Here is a 19,916-nt window from a genome sequence, read left to right on the forward strand (position 1 = left end):
ACGCAACATTTCATTAAATGTTGTTTTTGTTTGCGCAAGGAAGCTCTTCGACTCTCAAAGCGCTAATTTTTCCTGAAAAATACACCACATGGTGGCGCTGGTACTGAACCCCAGTGTTGAGTCAGTTGAGGCAAAATATTTGGTACAGTCCTTTCAGGGGGCTTCACGGTGGCAGAGGGGTTAGTGCTTCTGCCTCACAATACGAAGTTCCTGCAATCCTGGGTTCACATCCAGGCTCGGGATCTTTCTGTATGGAGTTTGCATGTTCTCCCTGTGAATGCGTGGGTTCCCTCCGGGTACTCCGGCTTCCTCCCACTTCCAAAGACATGCACCTGGGGATAGGTTGATTGGCAACACTAAATTGGCCCTAGTGTGTGAATGTGAGTGTGAATGTTGTCCGTCTATCTGTGTTGGCCCTGCGATGAGGTAGCGACTTGTCCAGGGTGTACCCTGCCTTCCGCCCGATTGTAGCTGAGATAGGCGCCAGCGTCCCCCGCGACCCCAAAAGGGAATAAGCGGTAGAAAATGGATGGAGTCCTTTCAGGGACTGTTTATAGATTTATTTATTTGAATTAGGACAACAATGCATATTCATCAAAATAGAGCAACAATGTAAACATGCCGGAGTTAGCAAACTAGCTAATTTTCATCTTAAGGCAGGTTACGACAGTAAATATTCGACAGGTCATGATACAAAAGAATACATAAATCACAAAACTGTACACATTATAAGCATACTATAAGCACAGACCATGGACAAAAAAAAATTGTCAAAAAATAAATATATATATATATATATATATATATATATATATATATATATATATATATATACACAATATTTTTTTACTTTTTTTTTTTTTTTTTTTTTTTTTTTTAGCAAAATTGTTTGGAAAAACCTGCGATGAGGTGTCGACTTGTCCAGGGTGTACGCCGCCTTCCGCCCGATTGTAGCTGAAATAGGCACCAGCGCCCCCAGCGACCCCAAAGGGAATAAGCGGTAGAAAGTGGGTGGATGGATGGATGGTTGGAAAAACATGGCTGCCATCAAGCAAACATCTTCAAGATTTAGCAATTAGTTGCTTCATTATATATATATATATATATATATATATATATATATATATATATATATATATATATATATATATATATATATATATATATATATATATATATATATATATATATATATATATATATATATATATATATATATATATATATATATATGTATATATGTATATGTATATATATTAGGGTGTGGGTAAAAATCGATTGTGCGATTCAGAATCGATTGTAATTTTTAAAAAATCAATTTTTTTTTTTAATTTTAAATTTTTTTATTTATTTATTTTTTTTTTAAATCAATCCAACAAACCACTACACAGCAATACCATAACAATGCAATCAAATTCCTAAACCAAACCTGACCCAGCAACACTCAGAACTGCAATAAACAGAGCACTTGAGAGGAGACACAAACACGACACTGAACAAACCAAAAGTTGTGAAACAAAAGTGAATATTATCAACAACAGTATCATTATTAGTTATAATTTCAGCATAGCAGTGATTAAAAATCCCTCATTGACATTATCATTAGTGTCACAGTGGCTTACACTTGCATCGCATCTCATAAACTTGACAACACACTGTGTCCAATATTTTCACAAAGATAAAATAAGTCATATTTTTGGTTTGTTTAACAGTTAAAACAAATTTCCATTAATGCAATCAGTTGATAAAACATTGTCCTTTACAATTATAAAAGTAAAAAAAAAAAAAAAAACTACTACTCTGCTAGCATGTCAGCAGACTGGGGTAGATCCTGCTGAAATCATATGTATTGAATGAATACAGAATCGTTTTGAATCGGGAAAATATCGTTTTTGAATCGAGAATCGAATCGAATCGAAAAAAATCGATATATTATCGAACCGTGACCCCGAGAATTGATATTGAATACAATCGTGGGACACCCAAAGATTCACAACCTTAATATATATATATATATATATATATATATATATATATATATATATATATATATATATATATATATATATATATATATATATATATATATATATATATATATTTATTATAAAGTTGAACACTGAATTGTTATACTTTTTGAAGTATTATTTTTGAAGTGATTATTTTTATTGTGGCCATTTAAACAAGAAATATTTGTATTTAAGAAAAAAATATATTTTATTGAGTTATTTTTATTATTTTGCACAAAAACTTGATTATTGAACAGTTGGTTTGCCATATATTTGTATTATTCCAAAACTTGCCCATCTGTTGTAATTCTGGTTAGAGTCAAACAGTATAAAAATATGAGTGTCGGTCATCCGGTCAAATAATCCAGAAAGGTTTAATCAATGCAACTGGACTCTTCTGTAACATCAACAGACAAAAATCCAGTAACTTTCATTCAACCTTTGGGTCTATTATTAAACATCATTTGCACAAATCAATCAATCAATCAATCAATCAATCAATCAATCAATCAATCAATCAATCAATCAATTAATCAATCGATGTTTACTTATATAGCCCTAAATCATGAGTGTCTCAAAGGGCTGCACAAGCCACAACGACATCCTCGGCTCATATCCCATAAAAACAAGGAACATATAATCGGGTCGAGATGTCAATTATTAAAAAAAAAAAATTCTGGGAGTTGGCAACCCTGCAACTGTAAGGGACTGACATGCGTGTAAAATTGGAGAAAAAGTGTTTAAAAAAAACATTTTCCGCCATCATGCAAAATGTAATTTCAGTCTAAATGTCAAAATGTCCAAAAGTCTTCAATCTTTTGTCTATGTTTTCTAAAATATTGAATATATTTGTATTACGTGTTTTTCAAAGCATTTTACACATCCCACAGGGTGCGCCGCAAATTCAATTTGTTTGAATTGTATTGTTTGCGTGCAGAGGTGGGTAGTAACGCGCTACATTTACTCCGCTACATCTACTTGAGTAACTTTTGGGATAAATTGTACTTCTAAGAGTAGTTTTTATGCAACATACTTTTACTTTTACTTGAATATATTTATAGAGAAGAAACGCTACTTTTACTCTGCTCCATTTATCTACAATCAGTTCGTTACTTGCTACTTTTTTTTTATCGATCTGTTAATGCACGCTTTGTTTGTTTTGATTTTGTCAGACACGCATTGAAAGTAGGAACCACGCATGCCTGCGTTTCACCAATCAAATGCCGTCACTGGTGACGTTGGACCAATCAAACAAAACCAGGTGGTCACGTGACCGTCATACGTCGAATCCGACCTAAAAAAGTTGAAAAACTTATTGGGGTGTTACCATTTAGTGGTCAATTGTGCGGAATATGTACTGTACTGTGCAGTCTACTAATAAAAGTTTCAATCAATCAATCAAAAGGGTAAAAGAAAAAAGACACTTTTTATTGCAACCGTACTTCCCGTCAAAAGCCTAAAGGCTAATCGCACAGTTCCTGTCTTCACAATAAAAGTGCCGCTGCATCGCGCCAGCGCTAACAAAATAAGAGTCTCCAAAAGCCAGCGCAAACAAGCTAGCAAGCTACGGAGTTTGCCACCAATGTATTTATTGTAAAGTGTATAAAAACGAATATGGAAGCTGGACAAATAAGATGCCAAAAACCAACGACTTTCATGTGGTATTAGACAGAAAAGAGGAACTTTTTTTATCCTCCATTTGAAAATGTGGACATTATCAGCACTACTGTCTGATTCCAATCAATACAAGTCATCAAATTCAGGTAATACACAACTTATATTCTTGTCTTCATGAAAGATAGGAATCTATATGTTAAACATGCATGTATATTCATTAAAACACCTTTAACATGTCAACAAAAATGGCAAAATAAATAAATATAAATTATATCGTGGTAGAGGAGTTTGCGTGTCCCAATGATCTGGATCGGTTCGCAGCCGAGTGTGAAGCGACCGGAATGAGAATCAGCACCTCCAAGTCCGAGTCCATGGTTCTCGCCTGGAAAAGGGTGGAATGCCATCTCCGGGTTGGGGAGAAGACCCTGCCCCAAGTGGAGGAGTTCAAATACCTAGGTGTCTTGTTCACGAGTGGATCGTGAGATCGACAGGCGGATCGGTGCGGCGTCTTCAGTAATGCGGACGTTGTACCGATCCGTTGTGGTGAAGAAGGAGCTGAGCCGGAAGGCAAAGCTCTCAATTTACCGGTCGATCTACGTTCCCATCCTCACCTATGGTCATGAGCTTTGGGTCATGACCGAAAGGATAAGATTACGGGTACAAGCGGCCGAAATGAGTTTCCTCCGCCGTGTGGCGGGGCTCTCCCTTAGAGATAGGGTGAGAAGCTCTGTCATCCGGGAGGAACTCAAAGTAAAGCCGCTGCTCCTCCACATCGAGAGGAGCCAGATGAGGTGGTTCGGGCATCTGGTCAGGATGCCACCCGAACGCCTCCCTAGGGAGGTGTTTAGGGCACGTCCAACCGGTAGGAGGCCACGGGGAAGACCCAGGACACGTTGGGAAGACTATGTCTCCCGGCTGGTCTGGAAACGCCTCGGGATCCCCCGGGAAGAGCTAGACGAAGTGGCTGGGGAGAGGGAAGTCTGGGTTTCCCTGCTTAGGCTGTTGCCCCTGCGACCTGACCTCGGATAAGCGGAAGATGATGGATGGATGGATGGATAAATTATATACTGTATGTATATATATATATATACATATATATATATATATATATATATATATATATATATATATATATATATATATATATATATATATATATATATATATATATATATATATGATATGTGTGTGTATGTATATATGAGGTAGATCACCTCGACTTGGTCATTTATTAAGTAATTGATTAACGTTGAAAAACTTATTGGGGTGTTACCATTTAGTGGTCAATTGTACAGAATATGTACTGTACTGTGCAATCTAATAATACAAGTTTCAATCAATCAATCAATCAATCAATCGATGAATACCTACTGAGCCTATGGTGTTGTTAAGTTATTGTGGCTCAATTTACCTTAATTTTTTTATTTTAATGTATTATTATTAAATATATATTATTGTTTTAGTTGCTTAAGAGATATTCCTGGCTATGAATTTGCTAATTGCTATTTTTATGTTTTTGTGCATTATTTGTTGCCGTAATCATTAAACAAACAGGTTACTCATCAGTTACTCAGTACTTGAGTAGTTTTTTCACAACATACTTTTTACTTTTTGCTCAAGTAAATATTTGGATGACTACTCCTTACTTTTACTTGAGTAATAAATCTCTAAAGTAACAGTACTCTTACTTGAGTACAATTTCTGGCTACTCTACCTACCTCTGTTTGCGTGAGCTAACAGAATTCTGCACCTAAACCGCTGCATGCTAAATGGTGAAAATTAATTAAAAAAATAAATAAATAAAAAAAGCCCCCCTATTGTGTGGACCGTGCTATCATTTCTCTGACAAATACACCCATGGTGGCGCTGATTTTTTAAACCCAAACTTTGACCACAACGAGTCAAATTGACACAGCTCAACGCTACTCTGCCAAACACCTCACTTTAACATTATGGTCTTTCGCTTATTCATATCGGAATTTGGTACACACCTTTATGGGTCTGACAAGCAGATGTGGGTCAATTTTGAGCATGGTTGGTTGAAAAACATCAGCCAAAATGTTCTACTGCTGTAGTTAATTGCAAGTAATTGTCCAAAAATCATTAACTATATATGTAATGATTATAAAACTTTAAGGATATCTCTTGTACATGTATGCTAATACACACCAGTTTGCCAAAAGTATTTGGCCACCCATCCAAATGATCAGAATCAGGTTTCCTAATCACTTGGCCAGGCCACAGGTGTATACAATCAAGCAAGGAGACTGTTTCTACAAAAAATTGTGAAAGAATGGGCCGCTTTCGGTGATGTCCATCATGGAACTGTCATAGGAAGCCACCTGTGCAACAAATCCAGTCGTGAAATGTCCTCGCTCCCATATATTCCAAAGTCAACTGTCGGCTTTATTTTAAGAAAATGGAAGAGTTTGGGAACAACAGCAACTCAGCCACGAAGTGGTTGGCCATGTAAACTGACAAAGAAGGGTTAGCGGGTGCTGAAGCGCATAGTGCAAAGAGGTCGCTGACTTTCTGCACAGTCAGTTAATACAAAGCTCCAAACGTCATGTGACCTTCCAATTAGCCCACGCACAGCACGCAGAGAGCTTCATGGAATGGGTTTCCATGACCGAGGAGCTGCATCTAAGCCATACATTACAGAGTCCAATGCAAAAGCGTGCTATGCAGTGGTCTAAAGCAGTGGTCCCCAACAATATTTTTTTTTTCATTTTTATAAAAAAAAAAAAATAAAAAATAAAAAATATTATTATTATTTTTTTTTACTAATTCAGCATAAAAAAACACAATATACACTTACAATTAGTGCAGCAACCACAAAAACCTCCCTTTTTCATGACAAAGAAAAAAAAAAAAAAAAAAGGACCCCCCCAACCCCCTGGGCCGCGGGACAGATTATTAAGCGTTGACCGGTCCGCGGATACAAAAAGGTTGGGGACCACTGGTGTAAAGCACGTTGCCACTGGACTCTAAAGCATTGGAGACGCCTTCTCTTCACTTTTCCATCTGGTAGTCTGATGGACGAGTCTGGGTTTGGAGGTTGCTAGGAGAACAATCCATTTCGGACTGCATTGTGCCGAATATGAATTATGAATTATGCTGTGGGGTTGTTTTTCAGGAGTTGGGCTTGGCCCCTTAGTTCCAGTGAAAGGAACTTTGAATGTTCTAGGATACCAAAACATTTTGGACGATTCCATGCTCCCAACCTTATGGGAACAGTTTGGAGCGGGCCCCTTCCTCTTCCACCATGACTGTGCACCAGTGCACAAAGCAAGGTAGATAAAGACATGGATTAAAGAGTGTGGTGTGGATGAACTTGACTGGCCTGCACAGAGTCCTAACCTGAACCCAGTAGAACACCTTCGGGATGAATTAGAACGGAGACTGAGAGCCAGGCCTTCTCGACCAACATCAGTGTGTGACCTCATCAATGCGCTTTTGGAAAAAATGGTGGACAATTCCTATAAGCAAACTCCGCAACCTTGTGGACAGCCTTCCCAGAAGAGTTGGAGCTGTAATAGCTGCAAAATGTGGACTGACATCATATTGAACACTATGGGTTAGGAATGGGACGGCACTTATGTGAGTCAAGGCAGGTGGGAAAATACTTTTGTCAATATAGTGTATATTCTGAAGTATTCACCAACAATGTCATCTACAGCTGTGGGTTGGCCCTTATGGCCGAAGTAGGTATTACACCTCGGTAATAATGTGTGTTTGCAGCCGATGCTGAACATTGTGGTGCGATGTGACATTTGAGCCGCAGCACAGATGCTAGCGTGGTTCTGCAGCCAGATATCCTGCTCTGAAAAGTAATTGTTGTGCCACTAATGAGGCAGATGAGGGCTGGGACATCTTGCCCAGGAAGGAAAAAAAAAAAAAAAGGGTGTCTCTATTAGTGGCGGCAAATTACTCACACACAGATGTTCCAACACTTAGTTTTACAACTCAGAGCCGGCGAAGAAGAAAAAAAAAAAACAGAAGTTCATGCCTTTGTTGAAATAAACCGAGGGGCTTTTACATAAGATGTGACAGAAATCTGTTTGCATCATTGGAAAGGGGATTGTATTTTGCAACACCCTCCACCCCCTCCACCCGTGAGGAATGAATGATTCAACCGTGGCCGTGTCCGAGCCCCCTCCTCGCCACAACATATTTTTAAATTTCCAAAGCGTGATCGTCTCACACCCGCAGAGAGACAAGTGGGGCATGTGCGTATTGTTGGCGTCAAGTTGATACGGGAGCGAGGGAGACGTTTCAACGCCGTGTTCGCCAACTGATAGCATGCAACCTGTGAGCGCTTATCGTTTTGCACCTTCCAGTCATCTCGTATCTCTTGTTTCAGCAAAGATGCTACATTCTCATTGACGTAAAAACATATATGGGGCCCATTGGGTGTGGTCAAAATACTTTAGAAGACACGCTAGCATATATGCAATGCACATATCCTCTAAAGCAGGGGTCACCAACCTTTCTGAAACCAAGAGCTACTTATTGGGTACTGATTAATGCAAAGTGCAACCAGTTTGATACACACTTAAATAAATTGCCAGAAATAGCCAATTTGTTCAAAAATACCTTTAATAAATAAATGTATATACATATAAAAAAAAAGGGGTTTTCTGTCGGAATTTTTTTTTCCTTTTACAGAAGGTTTTTTGTAGACAATAAATGATTAAAAAACACTTAGTTGATAGTTTTAAAAGAGGAGGAAACAGGAAAAAAATGAAAATTACATTTTTAAACATAGTTTATCTTCAATTTCGACTCTTTAAAATTCAAAATTCAACCGAAAAAATTAAGAGAAAAACTAGCTGATTTGAATCTTTTTGAAAAAATTTAAAAACAATTTTTTGGAACATCATTAGTGATTTTTCCTGATTAAGATTAATATTAGAAGTTTGATGACATGTTTTAAATAGGTTAAAATCCAATCTGCACGTTGTTAGAATATATAACAAATTGGACCAAGCTATGTTTCTAACAAAGACGAATCATTATATCTTCTAGATTTTCCAGAACAAAAATTAAATTTAAATTTAAATGTAAAGGTTTTCTAGATTTAATCATAATAAGTTTATAGATTTAATCATAATAAGTTTATAGATTTAATCATAATAAGTTTGAAAAAATATTTCACAAATATTCTTCGTCGAAAAAAAAAAGCTAAAATGAAGAATTAAAATAAAATGTATTTATTATGCTTTACAATAAAAAAATGCATTTACTTGAACATTGACTTAAATTGTCAAGAAAGAAGAGGAAGGAATGTAAAAGGTAAAAAGGTATATGCGTTTAAAAATCCTAAAATCATTTTTAAGGTTGTATTTTTACTCTAAAATTGTCTTTCTAAAAGTTATAAGAAGCAAAGTAAAAAAAATAAATTAATTTATTTAAACAGTTGAAGACCAAGTCTTTAAAATATTTTATCGGATTTTCTAATTCTATTTGAGTTTTGTCTCTCTTAGAATTAAACATGTCGAGCAAAGCAAAGCTTGCTAGTAAATAAATACAATTTAAAAAAATAGAGGCAGCTCACTGGTAAGTGCTGCTATTTGAGCTATTTTTAGAACAGGCCAGCGGGCGACTCATCTGGTGCTTACGGGTTACATGTCCCTTGGCAAGTTTCACTGCAATAAGGTGCTTTTGGTAGCCATCTACAAGCTTCTGGTTTAATTGTTGACCACTCCTCTTGACAAAATTGGTGCAGTTCAGCTAAATGTGTTGGTTTTCTGACGTGGACTTGTTTCTTCAGCATTGTCCACACGTTTAAGTCAGAACATTGGGAAGGCCATTCTAAAACTGTCATTCTAGCCTGATTTAGCCATTCCTTTACCACTTTTGATGTATGTTTGGGGTCATTGTCCTGTTGGAACACCCAACTGTGCCCAAGACCCAACCTCTGAGCTGATAATTTTAGGTTGTCCTGAAGAATTTGGAGGTAATCCTCCTTTTTCATTGTCCCATTTACTCTCTGTAAAGCACCAGTTCCATTGGCAGCAAAACAGTCCCAGAGCACAATACTACCCCCACCATGCTTGACAGTATGCATGGTGTTCCTGGGATTAAAGACCTCACCTTTTTTTCTCCTCCAAACATATTGCTGGGTATTGTGGCCAAACAGTTCAAAAATGTAAAAAAAAAAAATCGATTTCGATGAATAAGAATCGCAATTCGGCTGGGCATCAGTTTTTTGAAGTCTCGTCTTTCAGCCAAAATTAGTGGATTGATAAAATAGTAATCCTCAAAGGGAGCTTGTTTGATTGAAATAATGCTTCATGCCAAAAAAAACCAAAAACATAGCCTTGCTGAGTTTACTTGAGGATTCAGCTATTTTAAGACACAAAGTCCTTGTTAGTGCACTCGGCGAGCAGGGCGCCGCGCATTTGAGCGCATCTCTCAGTGTTGTGTTCAAGCACTAAAAAGGAAGACGCTTCAGTTCCACATATGCTGACACTCCCCATCCCCGCTTTGCCCACGGAAGCTGCCGGGATCCTCGTCAGCTGAGTATTTTAAGAAGCAAGCGGAGCGTCTGAAGAGGGGTTTTGGCATATTTTTCACCCACCCACCCCCTTCCGCCCCCACTTGAAAGCCGTCAGCTTGGTCGTGAAAAAATTATTCCTGCCACTCCTTCACCATGACGGAACCTCGGAGAATATCAGTCTCGCTCCCATGCATGCTGAATAGCAAGTAGTCATGGTGCTGAGCTGACAATTTAAGACCACAGGACAACCTCAGTGATGCACGTTATTTATAACACCTCCAACGATCAATTATTGACAAAACACAGACCTGGAAAGTAGCAATGGGACTCATGCTCAGCTTCACAATGTCACTAAACATGTTGGAATTCATCGTTTCCCCTCGATAGACTGCAGCTCCCACAGTCGACTGCACTCGTGCGTCAGACCATGACAGCTCTTTAGATATGGTCTCTTAAAGAACCGCAGCTACCCAAGTGCAGTCGGCAATTGTGGAATCACAAAAAAAACAGTGCTTGACTTCACATTCGTGTTGCAGGCTAATTTACTATTAAAAAATGCGGCTTTCCATGTTCTGGCGGCACTCGTGCAGCCCCAGGCCATGATGCTAACAACACCTGAATGTAAGCAAGACCTAACGATCTATTTAATTGTGTTGCCAAATTGCTTTGAAAAAAATTCCGCTCAATGAACCACAGCTCCGCAGTTGCCGGCAGCAATCATGCAGTCCCAGATCATACTTAACTCTGGGCAAAGCACAATTATCATGCCACTCAATTGTGTTGCAGGCTTTTCCGATCGTAACCGCAGCTCCCCATTTTCTCTACGGAAAAGAACTGCAGATCCCTACATACTGGCACTCATGCTGCCTGAAACCATGACACACTACCAGCATGTTGTAGGCTATTCCGATCGTAACCGCAGAACCCTGATTTCTCTATAGTGTTGCCAGCTATTTAGAAAAGAACCACAGATCCCCACATTCAGGCACTCGTGCTGCCTCAAACCATGACCCAAAAACACTATGCTTGACAGCGGGCAAGCCACAATTATCTTTCACTTGTGTTGCCAGCTATTTCTGCAGTAATTTCCCTCATTGAACCACAGCTCCCCAGTTGCCGGCAGCATTCATGTAATCTCGGATCATGCTTAACTGTAGGCCAGACAAGATTTTCATGGTACTCGCTTGTGTTGACGCTGTTCCGGTAATAATTCCCCTCAATGAACCGCAGCTCACTAATTTCTCCATAGTGTTGCCAGCTATTTAGAAAAGAACCACAGTTCCCCACATACTGGCACTCATGCTGCCTGAAACCATGACACACTACCACCATGTTGTAGGCTATTCCGATCGTAACCGCAGAACCCTGATTTCTCTATAGTGTTGCCAGCTATTTAGAAAAGAACCACAGATCCCCACATTCAGGCACTCGTGCTGCCTGAAACCATGACACACAACCACCATGCTTGACAGCGGGCAAGCCACAATTATCTTTCACTTGTGTTGCCAGCTATTTCTGCAGTAATTTCCCTCATTGAACCCCAGCTTCCCGGTTGCCGGCAGCATTCATGTAATCTCGGACCATTCTTAACTGTAGGCCAGACACAATTTTCATGGTACTCGCTTGTGTTGACGCTGTTCCGATAATAATTCCCCTCAATGAACCGCAGCTCACAAATTTCTCCATAGTGTTGCCAGCTATTTAGAAAATAACTCCTCTACAAGAACCGCAGATCCCCACATCCTGGCACTCGTGCTGCCTCAAACCATGACACACAACCACCATGATTGACAGTGGGCAAGCCAAATATATCTTTCGCTTGTATTGCCGGCTTTTTCTGCATTAATTTCCCGCATTGAACCACAGCTCCCCATTTTCTCCATAGTGTTGCCAGCTATTTAGAAAATGACTCCTCTACAAGAACCGCAGATCCCCACATTCTGGCACTCGTGCTGCGTCAATCCATGAAGCACAACCACCATGCTTGACGGTGGGAAAGTCAGACACTGTATATATTTTGCTTGTGTTGCCAGCTATTTCTGCATTAATTTCCTACATTGAACCACAGTTCCCCAGCTGCCGGCAGCATTCATGTAGTCTCGGATCATGCTTAACTGTGGGCCGGACACAGTTCTCATGCTACTCACTTGTGTAGACGCTATTCCGATAATAATTCCCCTCGATGAACCGCAGCTCCACAATTTTCGGCAGCACTCATGCAATCACCACCATTAACTTCAGGTAAGACACTATTATAATGTGACTCGTGTCACCAACTATCCAAACAATAATGACTGTGTTGACTCATTTTCAGTAAAAAGTATTTACTGTTATACAAGCTGGACACTGACCACTCTAAAGTATCCTCAAATTTGCGATCTAGAGGCTTTCCCCCAGATTGCCAACATAACTGTGGGCGGGGGCTGGCAGGGGGTGTGGTCAATATGATGTCATACAGTTTGCATAATCTGCGATGAAGAAATAATACACATACATTTAAAAATAAATATGTTTTATCAATTAGTACACTCAAAGTTTGATGTACAGATCCAATATTGGATATGTATAATTCTATATACATGATCACGCCAGAATTAATTGTGTTTTGTCATCAAATTATCACATATTGACACAGTCTCTAAAAGAAGGAATAAAAATGATAAAATATCGACCTAGTGATATCTAAAACGTACAGGTGGATATTGCCCCGCCCATTCTGTGGCGCGTGGACATAATGCACCAAGGAGGTTTAGGCAGCCGAAAAAAATAAAGGTAGACAAAAGAAGAAATTCTATTTTGGGAAGTGTGATGATGTAGAAGCTAATTGGAAAATATAGTAAACTAAGCTACAAGGTAGTCTCGATTAAATGTAGCTAAGCTACAAGGAATCCTAGAATTGTTACACTTTACAAACTTTCGGTGCCTCAGTAGTCGAAGTGCGTAAATAATAGGCATCATATACATATATACATATATATATATATACATATATATATATATATGTATATATATATATATATATATATATATATATATATATATATATATATATATATATATATATATTACATTGTAGATTTTCACTGAAGGCATCAAAACTATGAATGAACACATGTGGAGTTACGTACTTAGTCCCAAGTTAAAAAATGTTTTTTTATTTTTATTTTTTTTATTTTTTTCATTTATTTAATTTTTTTTAAATCTGTCCTTTCTAATCCATTTTCTACCGCTTGTTGCTTGTTACTGTCAGAGTCTCCTAGCCACTCAGGCAAAAAAATGCATTTTCTAATTGATGACATGATATCATATATATATATATATATATATATATATATATATATATTTATATATATATATATATATATACATATATATATATATATATATATATATATATATATATATATATATATATATATATAAATATATATATATATATGTATGTATGTATATATATATATATATATATATATATATATATATATATATATATATATATATATAAATGGCCCTGATATTTTAACCCAATGTGACCGCCGGGTCAAAAAGTTTGGGGACCCCTGATCTATAAAGTAAATAGTCATGAAAACAAAGAAAACACATTGAATAAAGAAGATGTGTCCAAACTTTTGGCTTGTACTGTATATCCATTCATACTTTATTTTGTTTTCAAAACACCTCATTTGTATGTTGTGGCGGCTTTTATTTTGCCGTGGTGGGTCGCCATGATCAATGACATATACGGGAAACCCTGATGTGCCCACCCATCCATTTTCTACCGTTTGTCCCTCTTGGGGTCCTGGGGAACGGGGTCGCTGGAGCCTATCTCAGCTGCATTCTGGCGGAAAGCTTCTTACACCCTGGACAAGTTTGCCACCTGATCGCAGGGCAAATGGTGCAAAACCACCTTCAAAATATATCCAGCCAAGGAATAAATAACTATTATAAGAAACCCAGATGTGTGTTTATTATAATAGTTACTTTTTCCTTGGCTGGATGTATTGTAAGAGGGGTTTTGCAACGTTTTACAAGCCCTTTGAGACACTGGTGATTCAGGGCTATATAAATGAACATTGATTGATTGATATGCAGGAGTTAAGTCAAAGAGTTCTATGTTTCCGAACAAAGTGAGGCCTTTACAGCAATGCTGCACATATACTGTGCAGACGATAAAAGATAACGGGGGCGCCTCTAGAGACGGTCAAGTAGACTTTGGTAAACGATGATGATGGCAACAATCCTACCCATGACAGGAAGCTCTTGCCACGCGTGACACAACAAATGCGTGCCTAAGCAAATTGGAGCTCAGCGGGCCGCAAAGCTCCTGAAGAAGAAAAAAAAAAACAAGTTCTCCGTTTCCAGCATGAGCTCCCCGTATCACCTCGGCAAGCGGCAGTCTTTGCCGGCGAGCGCTTGAGACTTTGATTCCTACCCCCCCTGCAACACCACCGCCACGTGTCTGTGACAAGATTAGGCTATCTCTCCGCGTGCACATGGATGACTGACTCCTTGGGGCCGGTGGCATCTCGCTCGCAAACCCCGCCCCCGTCCCCCCATCCCTTCATCCCAAGGCAGCAAACATTTCTATTTCCAACAGGATTAGCTCTCACCACGAACCGTGCAGGGGGAAAAAAAAAACCGCGTCGACGCCACCCCCGCCGCTGCCCAAAGTGAGCGAGGAGAACGCGGCGTCGGCCTCGGTGGCTTCATGCGCCTCCATACCCTCCCTCTGCAACGACCATGACGACAACGTCTTTGGTGCTCAAAAAGGGTGCTAGAATAGCATACATGGAATACAAATATCATCGACGTTGTATCGTCATAGGGCAATACTTCATGACTTAAACCATGGGTGTCAAACTCTGGCCCCCCGGGCCAAATTTGGCCCGCCATGTAATTTCATTTGGCCCTTGAGGCAGTATGAAAGTAACATTAGAGCTTGCCTGCCGGTTTTATACAGCTAATACTCACCACTAATACTCATACTTGCCAACCCTCCCGATTTTCCCGGACTCCCAAATTTCAGTGCCCCTCCCGAAAATCTCCCGGGGTAAACATTCTCCCGAATTTCTCCCTATTTCTACCCGGACGACAATATTGGGGGCATGCATTAAGGGCACTGCTTTTAGCGTTCTCTACAACCTGTCGTTACGTCTGCTTTTCCTACATAGAAATAGCGTGCCAACCCAGTCGCATAATATATGCAGCTTTTACACACACACGCACACAAGTGAATGCAATGCATACTTGTTCAACAGCCATACAGGTCACACTAAGGTTGGCCGTATAAACAACTTTATCAATCTTACAAATATACGCCCCACTGTGAACCCACACCAAACAAGAATAACGAACACATTTCGGGAGAACATCTGCACATAAACACAACAGAACAAATACCCAGAACCCCTTGCAGCACTAACTCTTCCGGGACGCTACAATAACCCCCCCCCCCCAGCAATAATTAATGTTTTACTCATGCACTTTCTCTTGCTACTTCAAGGCTTGAATGTTTGATTAATGTGTTATTGTTATTTTATTTGCAAATGTATTATTAGCCTGTGGAAAAAGTTTATTTTGATATTTACCTCAATGGGCTGCAAATAGAAAAGAGGCATTCAATTTTTATTTAAATTTTATTTGATATGCCATTGATATGTTTTAATGATTATTATTTAAAACTCGATTTTACATGTCACTATAACGTTATAACCTTATATAAGCCTTGCTTGTTCAATATTCAATGCAAAACTTGTTTGGGTCCCTATTTAAAGGTTAATTTGTTCAACCTTGGCCCGTGGCTCTGTTCAGTTTTAAATTTTGGCCCACTCTGTATTTGAATTTGACACCCCTGACTTAAACACAATTAGTCCCGCCCATGCCGCTGCCAGTATTTTGCTTCATGGCGGCGTGTTTTTAAACCATTTTTACATATATCGTATATGACCATCACTTTAAATAGATATTAGGTTGACAGGGGATGCAAAACAATAACAATACTGAAATAAATTGCAACAAAAAAAAGCGCAATACTTTTTCACAACATGGTCACTACTGCTTAGTTTCTTTTGTTATATTTTTATTCTTACTGGTATATTTTTATCCTTATTGTTGCTTTTTATTTTTTGTTCTTATTTATATATTTATTTATATACTTTTTAAATTTGATCTCAATTCTGTACACTGCTGCTGGAATTTTTATTTTTTAAATAAAGTACTATATGTCAGGACCAATTCATGGATTGGTTTTGCTCCTTCGACGCAGAGTGATTACAGGACGAGCTAGGCGTGAATTCAGGTACATGATGATAATTTAATAATACACTAGATACAAAAATAATCAAAACAAAGGGCGCTCACAAGGAGGTATATTACTAGACTACAAAATACAAACAGGAAACAAAAACACTTGCACGATGGCATGAATGAACTATGAACATAAACAGCAAGATGGCATGACTATAAACAATTAAAACAAAACACTTATTGTGACAAAAAAAAGGGAGGCAAGAATAGCAAGGTGCGTGGCAGGTGATCGTGGGCATGGAGAATGAGTAGAATATGTAGGCAATGCAATAGCAGGCATGAAGGCGGAAAGCAAATAGCAAAGTTCCCAGGACGAGGACAGAAACAAAATGGTATAAATAGCAGCTATGATGATTAAAAACAGGTGTGGGGCTGAGGGCTGGGCGTGGCTTGGAGACCAGGTGAAAACTAATGGGTTACTATGGAAACAAACAAAACCAGGAAGTGTAAAACGGGAAACAAGAGTCCAAAAACAAAACAAACATGATCAAACTTAAAACTGAATTACTGGCATGACACTATATACCTATCTATATATCTAGCAATCTATGAAAACAGTAACCCACTACAGGCCGACTCATATGGCTTTTTCATGGCCGATTATTAGTAGTCAAGGAGGCCAATAACCAATATTTTGAGCCAATATTCATTTGCAGTAGAACGCGAATAGACAAGGTATATAAGTTTGTTTTTTTAAAACATAATTTGGGGGACACGCTAAACGAGTAGCGACATTTTGTTTTATGAGGTGCTAAAGTTCCGAATTAGAATCATAAATACTTTAATAAAATGAGAAAAAAAAAAGGAGAGGGGGTCCTAACAGAGATCAAGGGGGGGGGGGGGGGGGGGCTCATAGCCATAGCACAAGTAAACATGTGTTTGAGAGTGAAACATCAAAGAACACAAAGGACATTAACGACATTAAAGGCCTACTGAAATGAGATTTTCTTATTTAAACAGGGAAAGCAGGTCCATTCTATGTGTCATACTTGATCATTTTGCGATATTGCCATAATTTTGCTGAAAGGATTTAGTAGAGAACATTGACGATAAAGTTTGCAACTTTTGGTCGCTAATAAAAAAGCCTTGCCTGTACCGGAAGAAGCAAAAGATGTGCGCGTGACGTCGGGGGTTGTGGAGCGCATTGTTTACAATCATGGCCACCAGTAGCGATGGCGATTCGGACCGAGAAAGCGACAATTTCCCCATTAATTTGAGCGAGGATGAAAGATTAGTGGATGAGGAAAGTGAGAGTGAAGGACTAGAAAAAAAAAATTAAACTAGACGGCAGAGCGATTCAGATGTTATTAGACAGATTTACTAGGATAATTATGGAAAATCCCTTATCTGCCTATTGTGCTACTAGTGTTTTAGTGCGATTATATGGTCGTACCTGTACAACTTGAAAGTCGGAAGGGTATGTCCTCAGGTGTGGTGACCGCCAGTGTCTCTGAAGGAAGCCAAGTTTCTCGACGAGGCGAAGGCAGCCGATGCTTCCTCCACGGTGGAAGCATCCGACGGTCGGGGGCGGCCGGTGGGAGGAGGCAAGAAAGTCCGCAGCTGCCTCTTTGACAGGTGCAGGAGGAACGACGCAAGCTCTCTGCTCATGTCTACGGTAAGAGCCGACTAATTACCACCATTTTCTCACCGGAACCTGCCGGTTAACATGTGGTAGGGAACCATGTTGGCTTGACCGACCGCTCTGTTCCATAGTAAAGCTTCACCGTCATCTTTCGGGAATGTAAACAAGGAAACACGGGCTGGGTTTGTGTTGCCAAAGGCGGCCGCAATACACCGCTTCCCACCTACATCTTTCTTCTTTGACGTCTCCATTATTAATTGAACAAATTGCAAAATATTCAGCAACACAGATGTCCAGAATACTGTGGAATTATGCAATGAAAAGAGACGACTTATAGCTGTGAACGGTGCTGGACCAAAGTGTCCTCTACAATGCGTGACGTCACGCGCACGCATCATCATACCGCAATGTTTTTGCATGATACTTTCGCGCGAAATTTTAAATTGCAATTTAGTAAACTAAACCGGCCGTATTGGCATGTGTTGCAATGTTAAATTTCATCATTGATATATAAACTATCAGACTGCGTGGTCGGTAGTAGTGGGTTTCAGTAGGCCTTTAAAAGAGCAGAGCTGAGGCAACCAGCCACTTCTTACACACAGCCACAAAAGTAAAATATAAAAAAATAAATAAATACATATCATACATATACCCTGTGGTGGCCTCTGCAGGGTTCCACGCATGGAAGCATGGCCAGAGACAGGAGCCGACCCAACAATGCAACCAAGAGATCCAAATCCACCCTCGGCCACCCACCTACTTCCGGCCAGTATCCAAGTCGCATGGATGCGCGAGGCTTAACTTAAGATAAAGTTGTGGTTAATTTAGCACCAAAGAAATTAGGGTATTTGACCTGGGTATTACATGTGTCTAAAAGGAGCTCCAGCATTTGTATGTAAAAATATAGAATATCTCCTGAGAAACTTGGCACACATATTTTTCACAAAAACGCTTTTTAAGTTTGTTTTATTTTTAAATTACCTTAATATATATATATTTTAAATAATTGTATTTGCAAATGGTCATACATACCACATGGCTATATTTCATGTATTTACCCATTCCATGCTTGAACACTCACTCCTGTTATTACATTTCAGTAAAAAGGCTGAAAGCATGTACTATGATCACTGGAGGATGAGGCTGAACATGTAACACACCGAGTACGAACAAGCCAAAGTAGACAATAAGGCATGCTAAACGAGTCGCTAAGATAGCTTAAAAAAATAAGTGCTAAGTAACGTTTTACAATGGAAAGTAAGCAGATACTAACAGGAAATAAAGTAGATTATTAAGAGTCATGAAAGAGCATAACAACAGTGAATCTTCGAGCACCGCAGGATTCAATTCAAAATTGATTCTAGATTCAAAATACATAATTTTTAACAACAATGATTAACTACATTCCTCCCTGAAATAAATGAACAGCTGTGATAAATGTCTCTATTACTTAACAAAAAAAACCCTGTTTTTTTTGTTTAATCAATTAAGAATAGTTACTTATAAGAACACCCTTAGTAATGTCAGTGTATTATTAATATTAAAGTGTTTACATTCACATTTTTATCTTCCAAAAATATTTTTTTTGTTATTATTTTCAAAATATGGGCATAGTTTCCTGGACACAAAAGAACAAAATAAAGATTGGTAGTGTCAATATTAGTCATAGATGATTTGTATCAGAATAAGCAGTAAAAAAAAAAAAAAAATCGAAACACCTTGGAGTAAAAAAACAAAAATACATATGCATACACACACATATATATATATATATATATATATATATATATATATATATATATATATATATATATATATATATATATATATATATATATATATATATATATATATATATCCATCCAACCATTTTCTACCGCTTATTCCCTTTAGGGGTCGC

General features: G+C 38.5%; 1 protein-coding gene across 1 annotated transcript in view; it reads right to left on the bottom strand.

Moving 5' to 3' along the window:
- Positions 1-19,916, bottom strand: part of lingo1a (leucine rich repeat and Ig domain containing 1a) — a 282,863-nt gene that overhangs the window by 146,346 nt on the left and 116,601 nt on the right. The window lies entirely within an intron of this gene.

Source organism: Nerophis ophidion, linkage group LG03, assembly GCF_033978795.1.
Source record: "Nerophis ophidion isolate RoL-2023_Sa linkage group LG03, RoL_Noph_v1.0, whole genome shotgun sequence".
Lineage (NCBI taxonomy): Eukaryota > Metazoa > Chordata > Actinopteri > Syngnathiformes > Syngnathidae > Nerophis > Nerophis ophidion.